This window comes from Channa argus, chromosome 16 (assembly GCF_033026475.1).
Source record: "Channa argus isolate prfri chromosome 16, Channa argus male v1.0, whole genome shotgun sequence".
NCBI lineage: Eukaryota > Metazoa > Chordata > Actinopteri > Anabantiformes > Channidae > Channa > Channa argus.
The window spans coordinates 5,480,091-5,496,571 of NC_090212.1; the positions used below are offsets into that span (position 1 = coordinate 5,480,091).

Genomic DNA, 16,481 nt, shown 5'->3' on the forward strand with positions numbered 1-16,481 from the left:
GATCCCCTCCATCACAATGGGGTAGGTGGATTCAGAACATGAACAATGTCAAAGACTTACCAGCATTACTTATTTAATAACCCTGTTCATTAAAGTTTATTGTGGGGACATGCACATGAGTGTACTGGGTGAACATACAGGGTGTCGGCTGCCACAGAGGTTTTTCAACAACTTCCATGCAGCAGACTTTATACTGCGTCAAGTCAATTAGGATTATCAAGGCGCAATTCGGAAACAAGGTGCTGTGTCCTTCAAAATAAAAGTGTGGCTGTTATTTATTTTGCAACCTGGTTGAAATGACAAAGGAAACACGTTTATGGGCAAAAAATCCTTTAAAAAAACAATGATTTTGTCCATTTTATTTAAAAATATTATGATTAATATGAATAATATGACTAAATTGACTGTGAGACTGTGACACTGACAGTGGTAGTCTAGAAGTATATTAATCATAGGCTATGCAGACTATTTATTAACTGAGTCTGACAAAAGTCTTTGTTTACTCTACATTCATGTGAATTGTTGCATTGAAATATAAGTGACCTTTTTGATATTTTTAGTAAGTATTTTTTTAAATGATAAAAGCTTAGCTTATATCACGTGGTTTTGACATTTTGTTTTTACATTTACTGTCCCTGTGATATGGGCAGATTGTTTCCCATTGCCCATGGATCAGAGCAAATGTGTGCAATGTCTTACAAATAGCTTGTTTAACTCTAAATCATTACTATCAGGCGTTTAAGCATGTCTGGGTTAACCCAGTAGTGCCAGAAGTGCCCAATTCCCTGGATTTGACCGTCACCACCACCATGGCCATTGATATCATGTCACTGCATACTTTATGACACAGGACTCTTTGCCATGCAGGTCCCATATCAGTTTGAGGACATTATATAATTCTTCAGTGCATCTTCCAAAACATATTCACACTTGATCACACTGTCACATACCATGTAAAAAAATAAAGTTAATGTAGAGCTTTTGTGTCCCCCGAATGGCTGAAACCTGGGAAAAGTTGGAATCACATGTCCCTCTGCTGTAAAATTGATTTAAAAAACGGCTGATTATTGGACTTATTAGACGTGCTTTTATTTTGAAAATGCGCCACAGGAAGGCATGTATGTATATTGTATCAAACCTGGATTAACGGTGCTAGAGACGCGACTGAGAGGATGACGGGGATCAGCGGGACTGTAGCGCTAAGCTGTTCGCTATGAGGGACAGGGCGACTGCTTTACTCGTCTTTTTTGGTTTGGTTCTCATGTTTTCTCTTTTTTCTTCCTTCTAAAGAGTTATTGGAGGGTGAGCGACGTAAAGAGACACTGGGGTACAGAGTGAGGGAGAGGAGAGAGCTAGGAGCTCGCGCCGGTAAAAAAAACCCAAATCTCTTACTGAGAAAGCTATAACGGTCTCCAAAAATACCAAAACAAAGCTGCTAATGTGGATTAGGAGTATCTAACAACTAACAAAGTCCAAGATATTTATTGTTGGATTTATTAGACTTTACCCTCCTTTTGCCTGGGATCTTTGCCTCTTGTGGTGGAATTCTTCCTGTTTCACCTGCGCGAGGACAGCGACCGGCGGGAAACCAGTAAGGAAGAGAACGCGCTGCCGGTAGAGAAGAACAGGGGAAAAGGAGGGGAAAAACAATCAAACAAAACAACAACAACAACAAAAAAAGAAAACAGGCGGTTGAAAGGGAGAGTTCTGGGCGTTTGATCATTTTAGTTCCTTACGGATAGGATTCTTTCCTCAGCCCGCGGATGGAGTGATGAAACCGGGAGAAAAAGACGGGGAGAGAGAGAAAGAGCGAGGAGGGAGAAGAGGAGGATGTAGTCGTCGGGCGCTGTGAGAATGCAAAACGGACGCACCCCTCTGGAAGACGGGATTGAACTATAAACCCATACGGAATTTACAGCCACCCAAGGGATATTACACGTATTTACCTCCATTTAAACATTTATGGGGCATATTCTGCTAACCGGAACCAATTTGTGTGGAGTTACAAGTACAATCGGCACCACCACTCTAATTATGGGATTTGGAAAGATAATTGCGACCTGAACCGCGTCCGGAAAGAGGTAAAGTTTAAACTCTTTATATGTCTTCTGTACACGAGCAGCTCAGTTTCTCCCTCTGTCTCTCTTTGTCTCTCTTTCTTGTTCTTGACGTCTGCTGAAGAAGCATTGTGGATCCCGGAGGGTTAAAAAAAAGGCACTTATTTCTAGGTTTCCTTAGACATTTAATCTGGATGCTGAAATGGGGCGGGTGGTGCATTGAGATGACGGGGTGGGAGGGGTAATAGAGAAAAGGTGATAGTCGGCATAAGAAAACCCGCGGTGAGAACATTGCAAGGTCAAAATAGAGCCCGGAATAAGTTATAGAAGCTCAGTGTGTGTTTGTGTGCGTGCGTGCGGGCGCCCTTGCGTCTAAAATCGTGGTCTGTGCACCCAGACGTTGGCTGGTTTCGGCAGGCTAAATTTCAGCCGCTCTGCACCTAGTTGAGTGTCTTTTGTGTGTGTGTGTGTGTGTGTGTGCGTGCTTAAGCGCGCGCATGCATACACACCAATCAGCGTCGATAAAGAGAAAAATGTGTGTCCGCTGTGTCCGTATATCTTCGTGTAGGCAATGGATAATTTTAGCAGCCTGTAAGGATAGTCATTGAAACACACACACACACACACACGCTAAACACCGCACCTCGGCCTCTTTCTGTACTACACCTGTACGTCGAGCGAAGGGGGGGGAGGGAGGGGGGCATATAGTGTATGATGATTTCTGCATGTGTCTGGTTAGTGAATTAAACTTGAAACGGCACTAAGAGCGTAAGCATAACTGTTCTTCTGTGCAAATTGTGTGTGTGTCATGCACAGCTCAAGCCCCAGCCCTATATCACCTTGTTGACACAAAGCCAGATTATGATGGAGCTTTCTCATTGCCTTTCTGTGCGTGTTTCAGATGATGACAAGTGTGTTTTAGCGTCCGTTTTTACCGTGACACAAGTGAATGGATGTGGGACAATGGTATAGAGTCCAGCCACACTGGGATCCAGTCAAACACTACTGCTGTAATGAAACTACAGCATGGTACCGTCAATCACTGTCAATCATTCAACATCCTTCAAATAAATGTGTACAATTTGCAGTATAGCACATTCATCAAAGATGTGAAGAGAAAAAGCTATGAAGACATTGTATTATTTTGAGTGAATTTAATTTAGTATGAAATTGATCAAATACAACTTAATGGACTTTGAGCTCCCCTGGCCTGTACAAAGTTTACTGCACATTTTCTGTAAGTTTGTCTGTTTGCTTATGCATGAATACCTTTGTATTGGTAGACACTATAACTCTTTGTTATGAATAAAGATTTACTTAAAAGAATATTAATAATTGTATGCTCACATGTCTAAAAAGAGGGGCTAGGGCTTATCTTTTGGGGCTTTCAGAATTCTGGGTTAGTATATTTACTTAAATTATTAAGACTTTGAAGACATTGTACTCTGTTTGTGTTAGTAGAAGCATGTTCTGTGCTGTCCTCGCTGTAAGAGGACCTTGGTTACTCTAAGTGTCCTCTCAGAGCAGAAACATGATGGATTTAGGGTCCAGGAAGACATACTCTATGTTCAAGGTGAAGATCAGTTTAAAACCAAGGCCTGAGTGCTCTGCATGCCAATGAGGGAAATGCAGTGTACCATGTGTCAATATTTGTCATTGGTGGATTTCCCTGACATGTAAATTAGACTGACCAAACATACTGTAACAACCAGACACAAAGATCTCAATGCCTTTAAACCACATGGGAAGTTGGATCCAAAAATTTGAAAAAATCTTTTAGAAACTGAAGATTTAAACAAATTATTAGTTTGATGGATTTCTAGTCAGTGGAGTTAGTTTACTGTATGATGTTGCATTAGTCCAGTGAGTGCGTATTGAAGGTGACTTGAGAAAGTAGTTGAACATTAGTACTGGGTGTTTGCTTCTCAAAAGTAATGCCACCTTACAGCATTTTTTACTGAGTCTTTGCATTGCAGTTAGATATACCAATGTATATTGAAGTAGCTTCTGTTGACAAAGAGGTACTTTCTCTGGAGTCTTCAGCAAATGAGAAGTTATTTAATTGTACTGCAGTGAAAATCAGTAGAAATGATCTCAAATTATCATTTTAATCAAACCTTTTCCCAATGAGGGTGTGTGCAGATTATTATCGGTCTTATTTAGGGCTGTGACATGCCAACATTTTAAAATTTCCTTTTTCTTTCTTTCCTGTGGCTCTATTTTATGCCAGATTGGAGTGTCATCAGTTTGTACCGGTACAGTAGCTTGCATTGATTGATCAAGCTGGCAATAAATTTATGCACACGAGCCACTCATGGTAGTGCTAATGGCCCGTGGATATGGAGGCATTATGCAAATGCCTCCCCGGCTCTAGAAAAAGAGTGTGGGTGAATGAGCGAAGGAGAGAAACTGGTGATTTTCAGTCCATTTTACTTGTGTTTAGCCTCCTATTTATGATGGAAAGGAGTGGTTTGCCATGCCATTAGGTTCAAGATGAATGGCAATGCATTTGTGTTACAGATTGTGTTTTATGTAAGAAAGTGAAGAAGAAAGAGGTGGTATTTTAAAAGCTACTCCTGAGTTTCACTGTGTTTGTATTTTTAAATTGAATTTGCTTTACTGGTATCACAGCTGAATGAGTAGCGTTTGACTTGTGCTGAACTTGTGGATAAACATCTGGTCCACTTGTATGGCCTGCTGAGAGTTTACTATTTTGATGTGTGTTGCATTTTCTAATAAAGCATTACTTCTCGACTCACAATGTAAAGGGTGAGGTGAGGCAGAAGCAACATCTCTCTTATCACACTGTAGTACAGGCGGTAAAGAGGCTGTAGGGTCTGGTCTGTTCTTTATTCTTTTTAGGGCAGGGGGAATTTTTATTATGCCCCTCTTTCTCCTTGCCCTCTGTTTATCTCTCTGCAACTCTCACTCTTCCTCTCTCTGTTTAGCTATCTGACGGAGGGCTGTAGGATCTTTCAGAGTGGGTAGTAGTGCTCTAATTCAATTTATTCTACTCCTCAGAGACAGACATACAGAGAGAGAGAGAGAGAGAGAGAGAGAGAGAGAGAGAGAGAGAGAGAGAGAGAGAGAGAGAGATAAAGCAGCAGTGAGAAGAAAACATGTTATATAGAGAAAGATGGAGACCACAGATGTTGGGGAACAATTCCTATTACTAGTGGAGAGACAGGCCTTAAAGGAAGCTGGCCTGGTGCCACTACATCTGGATTAATTCTGTGGATGACTGGAATTACATGTGCATGCATGTTTGGCCGTTATCAGCTACGATAATGTATTCATAAAATGCCATTAGTCTGTCTAAGGAGAGAAAACAAACAAAAACCCACTTCCTTTGTTGCAACTATTAAATGAAAAACAAATGATTTAAAACTCAGACTGAGGCCTTCAAATGACCTTAAATGGTGAAATATGCTCATGGGTCAAGTCTTCTGGTACATTGTTTTGGTTATTTTGATAGAAATTTCCAATGTTGTATTAAACCATATAACAGTCTCTCCAGGCATTTGCAATGTTGAGATCTCATTAAATTAATCAAACCAATTCTTGGTGAATGTTGTGACCTTGCAATTTAAAATATAAAATCATTGCAACGTGCATCCCAATGTTTTGTAAATGCTGATGCAAAATGAGGCATTTTAGCACATGGGCACAAAGAAGGGTCAGTAGAATCGTGGAGGGACTGATATAATCATATAGCCACTAAGTTTGTTTTACAATAAGAGCACCTGTTGACAACATCACCTATTATAGTGATAGTATAGTTATGATTATACCAAACATATTGTACAGCCCTAGCTTTTATATTATTTGTACATCTTACAGTGTGCGATGATGTTGCAGGTTATACAATGTCAAGTAAGACAAAATTGTCATTGGTTTTATTTTTTATGAATAATCTATTATAAAGTCTGTCTGAAATAACACTTTACACTAATTCAAGGGTATCAGTCGTTAAGTGTTTTGCCCCCAGCTTATTCAGTCGTCAGTTGTGTGCTACTTTCAGATTGTCAGAGACTAGAATTCTGTGATAGTTGGTGGAAACAGTCTTCTTGTGTGAACTGCCCAGTCTTTGCCAGTCTTTGCCAGTCCTTATGTGTGTCCCCATCTTAAGTAGAGGATAAGTTCTGTCAACTGAATGAAATCCAGTGTATAACCTTTCCCTTTGTCCTGCTGAAGCTACCTTTAGATTTCAGGAAGAGTTTGAAGACCTGACATAGATATCAAAGAAGGCATATTCAAATTGGGACTGTTTCACTCCATTTTGTAACATTCACAATTAATTTTGCACTGATCAGAGAGCAGCTTTAACAAAATAAAGAAGTTACCCCTGGGATTATTGAAATTCTGTCATGTGTAGTTCACCTGCATTTGCACCATTTTATTGTGAAATAGGTGTATAAGATTGCATTGTTGACATCAAAAAATAGTGCTGTTGGCACTGTTGAAAAAGAAGTAACTAAATAGTCTGCCATTGCCAGAGCAGTCTTTGGCTGACTGGTAGCTCTCCTGAAATTCCTGTATAAAATTCATTACAAAGTCTTTATTAGTAGTTTGGTAGTCTAATTATATTAGAATACATTTGTACATGGTTATTGTTTGTGTGAACTTGATTTCATCTGTACTGTAATTCCAGCTGCAACAAGTAATGTTTGTAAAATAAATTATCTGGTAAAAAGTGTTAATTGAGTTTTTTTGTATTTTTTAGTAGTCACCCTGAATCTTTCTTTCTGTTAACTAAATCAGTGTCCTACTCACATGATGTAACAATCTGTGACATGTCTAGCACTAGATCTTACTTTAGGAGGCCAGTAGGATGGATATTTGTGTGTTCGTGGGTGTCTGTGTGTGTATGATGGTGTGAGTATGAGGAGTGGATGACATGACAGATGTGAGACATGTTGGGCGATAATGAGCTGTGTTCAGGATAGATAATTGTGGGTGAATGTGACAGTGCAGACAAACGTCTGGCACAACGCGTACAATCCCACTACCCTGCATGTCTGAATATCTTTACGTTATGCTGATCTACAAGCATAAATAAAAATACATTCAGAGCTGATGACATAAATGTTTAATTTATCTGTCTCATAAACAAGACCTTAGCGTTTTGAAATTTAAATGAATGCTTTTCTACCTTTTTTGTGGATGAGTGCTTTATACAAAGCTACTGTATGTCTACTTACAATCTGTCTTCACAGGTTGCATATTTCACCAGGGCAACCAAAGCGTGATTATTTTTTCTCTAGCTGCTTTATTGTATTGCTTGTTCTTTTTATTTATTTATTTTTTGTTGAGGAGATAAAATAATTTTGCAATTAACATGAAAAGGCAAAGACTAGAGGACGATTTGAATTACAAGTGAAGGACTGTTAAATGTCGAAAGAAAACCCAATCAGGACTTGTGGTAGCAAAGATTTATGTATTATTATTTTTGTCACTTTTGTGACCTTGTTAGTATGTCATAACTTTTCAGAGTTATCCTGTAACCTTTCAGGTAGACCCTTGTTTCAATGCTTTAACAAGGAATGTATTGTTAACAGCTCCATTCAAACTGGCACCTCACACCTCAAAAAAAAAAATTGTTCCGCTGATGGTATTCTATCATTCTCTCATTCTCGGACACTTCAACTCTTTAAGGAATTAACAAGCAGTGGTGGTTAGTTTTAACATTGCACTGTTTTTATCCTGAGATTATCTCTGAGATATTAGACCAAGACGGCAACACAAGCACATCGGAAGGCCTTGTGGCCGAATGGCTGGAAGTGCATGCAGGCAGCGTCCAGATAGTGAACAAAGGCAGGAAAGTGCAGAGGGCTAAAAGCAAAGCTAAAGCTAATATTAAAGCTAACGGTAAAGCTAAAGCTTCTTTAACCAGCATTTTCATCGCTAATGTAGAGTTATTAGTAAATAAGATGGACAAAATACGGCTCTGCATCAATAACAGTAAGTGACTTATGGACTGCAATGTCGTGATCTTCACTAGTTCACATAGTTACACGGCAGTAAACCTGCCAATGCTATTGAGCTAATCAGATGCCACACACTCCGGGAAAGGACTTCGGTAAGACCAGAGGCGGAGGTCTGTGCATTTATGTTATGTTAACAAGCTGAAGGTAGAGGAACACTTCTCTAACTCTGACCATCCAGGCCATCGGCGACTACAAGCCCAGCAATTCCACCCCGGTCATCCCCGGTCACATCACCTAAGCAGCTGTGCGTTCAATCCACCTCTATTGTGCCACTGCCAATAAACTCCACCCCAAAAGGCCTGAACGACTACTGCCCTGTAGCACTCACTGTAGCACTGAAGTGCTTTTAGCTACTGGTCCTGGCACACCTTAAGCACAAACTGCCACCCACTCTGGACCCGTATCAATTCGCATACAGCAGCATTAGCAGCATAGAGGACGCGGTCTCAACAGCACTGCACACACATCTGGATAATAACATATGCAATACATATGCAATACATGCATACATATGTTTGTTGACTTTAAGCTCAGCATTCAACACAGTTATACCCTCCATGTTGACCACTAAACTTTGGCATCAGCAATTCCATCTGCAACTGGATACTGGCCTTTCTGACCAGCAGACCACAGCATTTCAGGTCAGGCCACAAGTGCTCCACCACCATCACCATCAACACCAGTGTATCACAGGCCTATGTGCTCAGCCTGTTCCTCTACTTCCCCGTCACAAGACTACAGCCCTTTGCATGGCTCCAACTCCATTATCAAATTTGCAGACATCACTATGGTCCCCAACCACATCAACAAAATGGCTGTTGAACGTGTCACCAGCTTCAAGTTCCTGGGGGCCCACATTTCAGAGGAAGTGTCCTGAAGTGTCCCTTCAGCCATCCTGGTAAATGTCTACCTCTGTGTGATAGAGAGGATCCTCACCAGCAGTATCACAGTCTTGTATGGGAACTGCACTCTCGCTGAACACAAAGCTCTACAGGGACTCCACTTCCAGCCATTGAGTATGTCCAGATGAAATGCTACCTGGGCCGAGCTTGTAGCGTTCTCAAGGACTCCTCTCACCCTTCCCATAGACTGTCTAACCTCCTTCCCTCTGGGAGGCGCTTCAGAAGCCTCCGGACTAAAACCACCAGACTCAGAAACAGTTATTTTCCCACAGCTGTTACATTACTGAACTCTGCCCCCCACTGACATCACTCCCCTACACACTCTCCTCCTCTCCTAGTCTCTCTTGCGCATACAAACATTTAACTGTATCCATCTCACACCTGGGTCCAAGTCCTCATTCATTTAACTCATTCATGTACTAAATGTTATGCATTAGCTTATACACTGCACTGTCAACTGTTGTGTATTTTGTTATGCATTATTCTTAATGTCCATGGCACTAATGGTACTTGTAAATTAGTTTTTATAGCTTCTCCTGAGACTTAACATCTAATAACACACAGATAAACTTGTGTTATTAGATCTCCCATCGGTATATTATATTGTCCATAGCACTTCCACTTGTATATTAATCCATAGTACTTCCAGATGCACAATATGTCCATAATAGTGCCTATCTTGTATATAATGTAGACACTGTATATTTTGCACTGTTTATTGGACTTCTGATGCTAAACTGCATTTCTCTGCCTTGTACTTGTACATATGTAATAATAATAAAGTTGAATCTAATCTAATCTAATCACTGATCCATATTTGCTGTCAGGGAAAAGAAGAGTACAAGCTCATGAGTATTGACCACCTCTTCTCTGAGCAGGCTGAAAAAAGTAGCATGCACATATTTACCGTATACTTGAGAGGGACTTGGTATGCAATCTTTTCATGGCACACAGGACCTGTTTTCACGGTCATAAGACTAATTATAAATATTGTAACAAGGGATTCACCAGACATAAAACACAAAACACAGTTTTATATTAGGGTACACAATCTAACAATGAAAGTCTTGTTATAAATAGACAAATACAAAATTCCCTTTGTAGACAATGATGGATGGATCATAGTGGTGCGCAAGAATTTAAAACGTGACATAACATCTAAACTATGGTAAATTGAATGGGATATGTAATTGCAGAGATATTACTTAAACTTCATAGTTTCACAATTAAAATATTTTAGCTACAAAGCTGCTGACTGACCTAATGAGTTTGTGCAACTCTAGATCCCTTTGAGTTTACAAGTTCTGATAGCGAAGCATGCTGACAATATATGTGGTCTGGTCTTTCTGCAAAGGCTGCATTTGTATGTTGTACTAAACATACAACATATCATGGCCAATGTGCATAATGCTCGGCACATGTCATTGCTTTGTCTACAATTTTGAAAAAAATTAGCAGAAGAGCAAACCACAACAAATGTTTGTGCAAGAAATTAGCACCACTATCTATTGTCAGTGCTGAAGTGCATTTAGTGTTAATATGTACGTGTTAAAAGAATACTTGCAATGCAGTCATGTGCTCCTTCTACTTATTTTAAAACTAAGGGCGGATAATATATCAAATATACTCAAATATACCTGATGTTTGGCAGACATTTAGTATGAATTGACACCTAGCCGTATACCAGCATGAGACTTGAGGAAAAAAAAAAACCCTGATACATAAACCCTCACAATCCACACCGCTCTCCTGGGCGAGTGTGGATTACATATATAGATGAGACGTGTGTTGTGGAGGGAACACAAAAGTACCTGGCAGTATTTTCCCTTATGAATTAAATAGCAGTGTACCACTGCTGCTAAATGAATGAGCACCACTACTGAAATTTCACATAGTTCATTAGTATTCACAATGACATGTGCAGTAACCAACTTTCTACAGTGTATCACCTTTCAAACTCTGAAATATGATCATAGGCTAAAACAGCTTGCCTTTAAAAATTTTAGGAGCACTTTTTTTTTTTTTTTGAACAATACTTACCTGCTTTAGGACCTGTGCTAACCAGGACTTTAAATTAACTATTTTCTGTCAGTGTCCAGAATTACTTTTAACTGTCGCAGACCTAACAAACATGGTCATTAATTAAGTACCATTTGTTTTTTACATTTAACATTTTGTTACAATAGCTCGCATAATCAGTAACTATCATCGGGATCAAAGTTCTACTAGTTATTCCCTGTCTTGCCTGCATAAAAAAAGTTGCAACTGTATTGTCAATTTTCCTTGACATAGCCTGCTGTCTTTAGAACACAATGTTTGGTTAATAAATGCATCGCTGCAAAACTACACTGTAGATTCTGTTAGACTATTTAAACAGATCCACCTGAAATACAGAGTAAACTGTTTAGTATTAACACTAACAGCTAAAATATTATTTTATGAAATTTTTATTTTATTTTTATTTGGTATTCAGCAGATTTCTTAGTCACTTAATCACTTTTGGCTCTGTTTCAGGGTACAGCAGCTGAATACTTACATTGTCCTTTTCCTGCCTTAAGAGAAATAACCCACTTCTGACAGTTTCTGTACCCACGTTTGCAGAGCTGGAATGTTAGCTATATAAACAAGAGCGTAACAAATGGTTATACCAGCGACAGTAGAACCCGATATTAGAAATGCTTAATTAGCTGAAAACTGCATGTCATTAAACTGTTATCTATTATTTTGTCCACCCCATTTCATATATTGCTGAAGACTGGCTATATAACAAAATCTCGAGCACCACAGTTGAATAGTCGCACAAAAAAACAGCGAAAGTCTGAATCTGAACACTGGGTCTGAACAGAAACTGAACATTATCCCTTAATGAACGAGGATTTGCTGCAGTTAATTTTGCACTGCTAATTGCTAAGGCAGGGATGCCCACACTTTTTTGTCTTGTGAGCTACTTATAAAATGACCAAGTCAAAATTATCTACCTACTATAAAAATACAAAACATGTATTTATTTATGAATATATTGAGAGTTCTTTACATGCACAATATATGTTTGGATAGCTTGCATAACTACATGAACCCATATTGCACAATAATGCAAATGTATAGTTCCACAATAAGGAACTCTATATATTTTTCATCATTACCTTACTCTGATGACTTGCACTGAATCGAATCAGACAGGAATGCATGGGAGGCTATCTCGCTGGCTTGCTAGAGTTTTACGCTACTTTGTGCTGTTGTATGCATGTGCGATAAGCTATGTGTCAGAATAAAAATCAGATGTCAGATTGGCTGCCCTGTACGTCAATCAAGTGACAAATTACATACTGAAGACGGATGATCTGCTGACGTCTACTTTGTTAATTCCATGCAATCTAGCTGCACTACCTTTGCGATCGACCGACAGATCGCGATCGACGTATTGGGAATCCCCTGCTGTAAGGTATTTTTTTCTTTCCCATAGTTTTCCCAGTTCTTATATTTTTGTGTCCTAGGTGCTAGTTTTTTTTGTCCCTGTGACAACTGGACAGCATTAATTTTGAGTCCTGCTGTTAACACTATGAACCATATGTTAACATAGTGTGACAATAAATCCACCACTCAAACCCACTATGTGCAAATTATAACGAACCCACTCTTAGTGTCCATGCTCCACAAACTGTCATGACTATAGGGACAGCTGTGATAATAGGAAAGTTTTACGATCACAAAATGGTTAGTTGTGTTAGATTAAATGAAGATACCAGGAGTAAGAAGTGGGGGAGAAAGGTGGTAAACTACAGAAACTTTAAAAGGTAGCCTAAAGAAGGCAAACAGAACTAAGTACTCAAAAAATATTCAGGTTGAAATTACAAAGCCAACGCAAGATGAGAATGTGGTATAAAATGACTGGGAGATTTAACAACAGGGATAAATGCTAAAAAGTGTGTTCAGTTTTTTCAGATTGAGCTCCATAGAACTAGTCTACAGTATGTAGTCTTATGTCATTTTATTATCATTTCACAGCTGTTAACACTCACTTCCTTCTTTTTGTGGAATAGTTTTGGCATGCAAGTTTATAATTGTACAATTGTATTTAACCACAAAAGTTCAGAAGGTTTAATGTAGAGGGACTGTAATTGTATATATCAAAGGATTAAATCCAGCTACAAGAAGTACAAGACATTTGAAATTGTGAGATATTTATCATGTATTTGATCCAAACATATTGCTGTATTAATTATTTGCCACCTCACCTATTTCTGTCTTCACCTATGTTTTTAAAAGATATTTCAATAAAAGATGGAAGGTTCTGAAGGGCTATCAGTTTAATAAGTTAATTACGCAGCTACAGCCTAAAGTAAATATTTAATTACCATGGACATTATTGCTTTTTTTGTTGAAGAGTAAAGTAGCACCATGGAAAGCTACAGTATCTTGTTAAAGTTTGATGTTGACATTTCAGGACCATGGACAGCACAGTTGAAGTAGACATTTAAGGACAATACATAACTCAGTGTGCAGCATCAGCTTCACGTTGACATTTCAAGACCATGGGCAGTTCAGTATGCAGCTACAGGTTGATGTGGACATTTTTGGAACATGGTCAGCTCAAGTAAAGTAGACATTTTAGGAAAATAGGCAACTCAGCATGCAACTACAACTTGAAGCAAACAATCCAGGACCACGGACAGCACCGTATACTGCAGGTACTGTGGATCCTCGTTCCCAGTGATCGTTTCTCCAAAAACACCTGCCTGTACATTGGAGGCTTTCCGCGATTCTAATTTCTTTAGTAGTGTGATGTTGTAATCTGGGACGAGTAGGTCATCAGGGATGAACGGTGTTGTTTTTTGGAGCAGCAGAGGGACTAAATGCTGAGTAGATTAAATGGTGCATTTAATTAAGAAGCTTGGGATCAGGAAGTCAGAGATCAGTGTTGGCCAATGCCAACAGTAGCTACATTTAGCCTAGCTTGTTAGTGCATGCCATCTGTTCACACACAGATTAACACTACATAGCAGGTGCTAGGGTACATTTTCTGGTTCAGTATAATATAGTCTTTTATCACAATGATCCAAAATGAGGAGGTTACATACATTTATAAATTTGTTTGTTGGTTATTCACCTCAATTTGTATTGCATCTACTTTCCATACCGAATTTATGTGAAACTGTGTCTTAATAAACATAACTGTCATATTAGCAGCTAGGGTAGTATATTTTAAAAAGAAATTTATCCTAGAGCAGAATTCTTGTTCACTTGACCATTTCTCGAACATAACAAAATGCTGCCAAAGCAGAAAGCATCATGTTGGGAGCATTGACATCACAGATATGGGTCCTTATCTTTTTTCCTTTTCTTTTCTCCTAGTCTTGATGTAATAGTTTAAAAAATTAAAGCCTTATTGTCAGCATTTCCTCTCATTCTTACATTTTATTGTGATTTTGTTTCCTTGTAATAATTAAATTTAAGGTTAAACATTACACAATAACTCTGTTTTCAAAGTGGCTTTGCTTTTATATTCAGTCTACAATTGGGTGTTGAACTGGCTAGGTAATGTTTGGTAGTTAGGGCCTTCTGCCTTATAAGCAGGGATGACTTTCAAATCACTACTTTTAACTTAGCTAGCTTTTACACCAAATACTATAAATAGCAGAAAGCTAATCCTAGTTGTTGGCTGTGTTTTTATTTATTTTTTATTCTTTCTGGTTGGCAATGGTGTGAGCTCAGCAAGCTGCTACTCACCACCAATATGCCAAAATATGATGGCTGAATGATGTTGCCTTGGTTTAAGGCAGTTGCTGGTAAATTGAGGAACCTTAGAGGATACTCTTTATGATGTACAGAAACCCAGTGAATTATTTTTGAATATAAACATCTCACTGCTGGGGGTACAGAACAGCAAAACTTGAGTTAAGTGGATGAAAGTGAGCAGCTTAGTTGAATATGCATTAAATTATAAATAATGATTACAGCATACTTCATATAGGAGTTGTGATATCAAACTCAAATACTGGTTAAGTCCAGTGATTAATTTCCGTCACTTGGAACAACTAACTATCCTATGGAAACTTGCTTTAGACAACCTAGTTTTTGTCAAGGCCTATGGAATACCTCAGAGGCCCTTGAGTACACACTCAGACACATGATTCGTGAAGATGTCAAACTGGCTTTTTTGTAGTGGCATCTAAAGTAAAGATATTTTTTAAAAAGAATTTGACCAAAGAAATGTCAACAGTTATGTTACAAGACGTACTGTGTACTGAATCACAGCCTTTGCTTTAGGAGTCTTTGAGAGAACTGAAGTGTTAGCGTGTATTTGAAGTAAATGGAGTAAACTAAGGAAAAAACCCTGCCCTCTCAGGAGCAATTAAACTATGATAGCAGCAATTACATTTTTTCATTTCAAAGTTTTTCAATGGCTATGTGCAAGTTCTACTATTCAAGTATAGGATATGTCTCCAGGAATTGAATGTAAATCAGTGTTCTTTGTCCTGTTTTGTTTTCTGGCTATAATATCTCCTCTTGTTCAGGTTATCCAGAAGAATGGAGTGAGTTTTCATTGTTCTGCTGATGATAAATCCTCACATCAGTTGTTGAGTTGTATTGCGTTCAACTAGCAGTGTTCTGAGCTACTATATTTATTTTGCCACATCTGTATCAATGAAGCAATTTGCTAAGTGCAGAAAAACCTCTCTGTATGACACAGTTCAACAGTAGTTTCAAATCAAACTGAACCATTATCAAATTCATTAAGTGACGATTTCTTGTAAGTCTGCTGGGTTAAACTGACTTACCTTTAGGTGTAGGTGTCCCTAATAAACTGACAAATTAGGGAAAATTAATTACTGCCACTGAACCTCTACTACCCTTGACAGAGGAAGGGGTGAATTTGGGTGTGTGGGCCATTGTCAGACAGAAAGTTCACCAGAATTTGCTCAGCTTTAAGATTTGTATTATATTGAAATATCGAAGAATGCAGCCGGTCAAGTCACTGAGGTGATGCGCACAAATATGTTTTTTATTATTCTACAAAATCACGCTCTAATTTTTATATGCAAGTGAAATGCTGGCAGTGTAAAATGCAGATGTGTCTGCAGACATTTTTGTTCAATAGGAGGTGTGGGTGCAGACATTGGCCAATACAAAGTATTTAAAAAGGTCAAAGACTGCGTGTAGAGCGCAAACACACTGACAAATTTCATTTGTGCTGTTATCAATTTAAATCATAGAAATAACCTTACTGAAAGGCGATCTGAGCTGCTGTTTGACAATTTAGTCTACAAATAAGTAGTGTACAGACATGGTAAAGTGTGGAGAAATAGTCCACCAGTTACTTGGATGGTGGATGTTGTCATTCTCTTTGAGAGATCACAAAAATGGTCACATGTCTCTTACACATGTTTTTCTGTTCCTCACTGAAGCTGAGGCATTTATTCCTGCATTTATAACACCTAAGCTGGATTACTGCAGTGTACTGTTGTCTGGTTTATCATATTTGAGCTTTGGAAACCTCTAGAGGGTCCCGAACCCTTCACCTAGCTTCATTAACA

The 16,481-nt window shown here is 38.7% G+C and overlaps 1 protein-coding gene across 2 annotated transcripts in view; it reads left to right on the plus strand.

Moving 5' to 3' along the window:
- The first annotated feature begins 1,153 nt into the window (after window positions 1-1,153).
- Window positions 1,154-16,481, plus strand: part of lrfn5a (leucine rich repeat and fibronectin type III domain containing 5a) — a 115,972-nt gene continuing 100,644 nt past the window's right edge. For both annotated transcript variants that reach the window (XM_067480445.1, XM_067480446.1), the window contains exon 1: window positions 1,154-2,081. The gene's annotated coding sequence lies outside the window, so the exon portion shown is untranslated. The remainder of the gene's footprint in view (window positions 2,082-16,481) is intronic.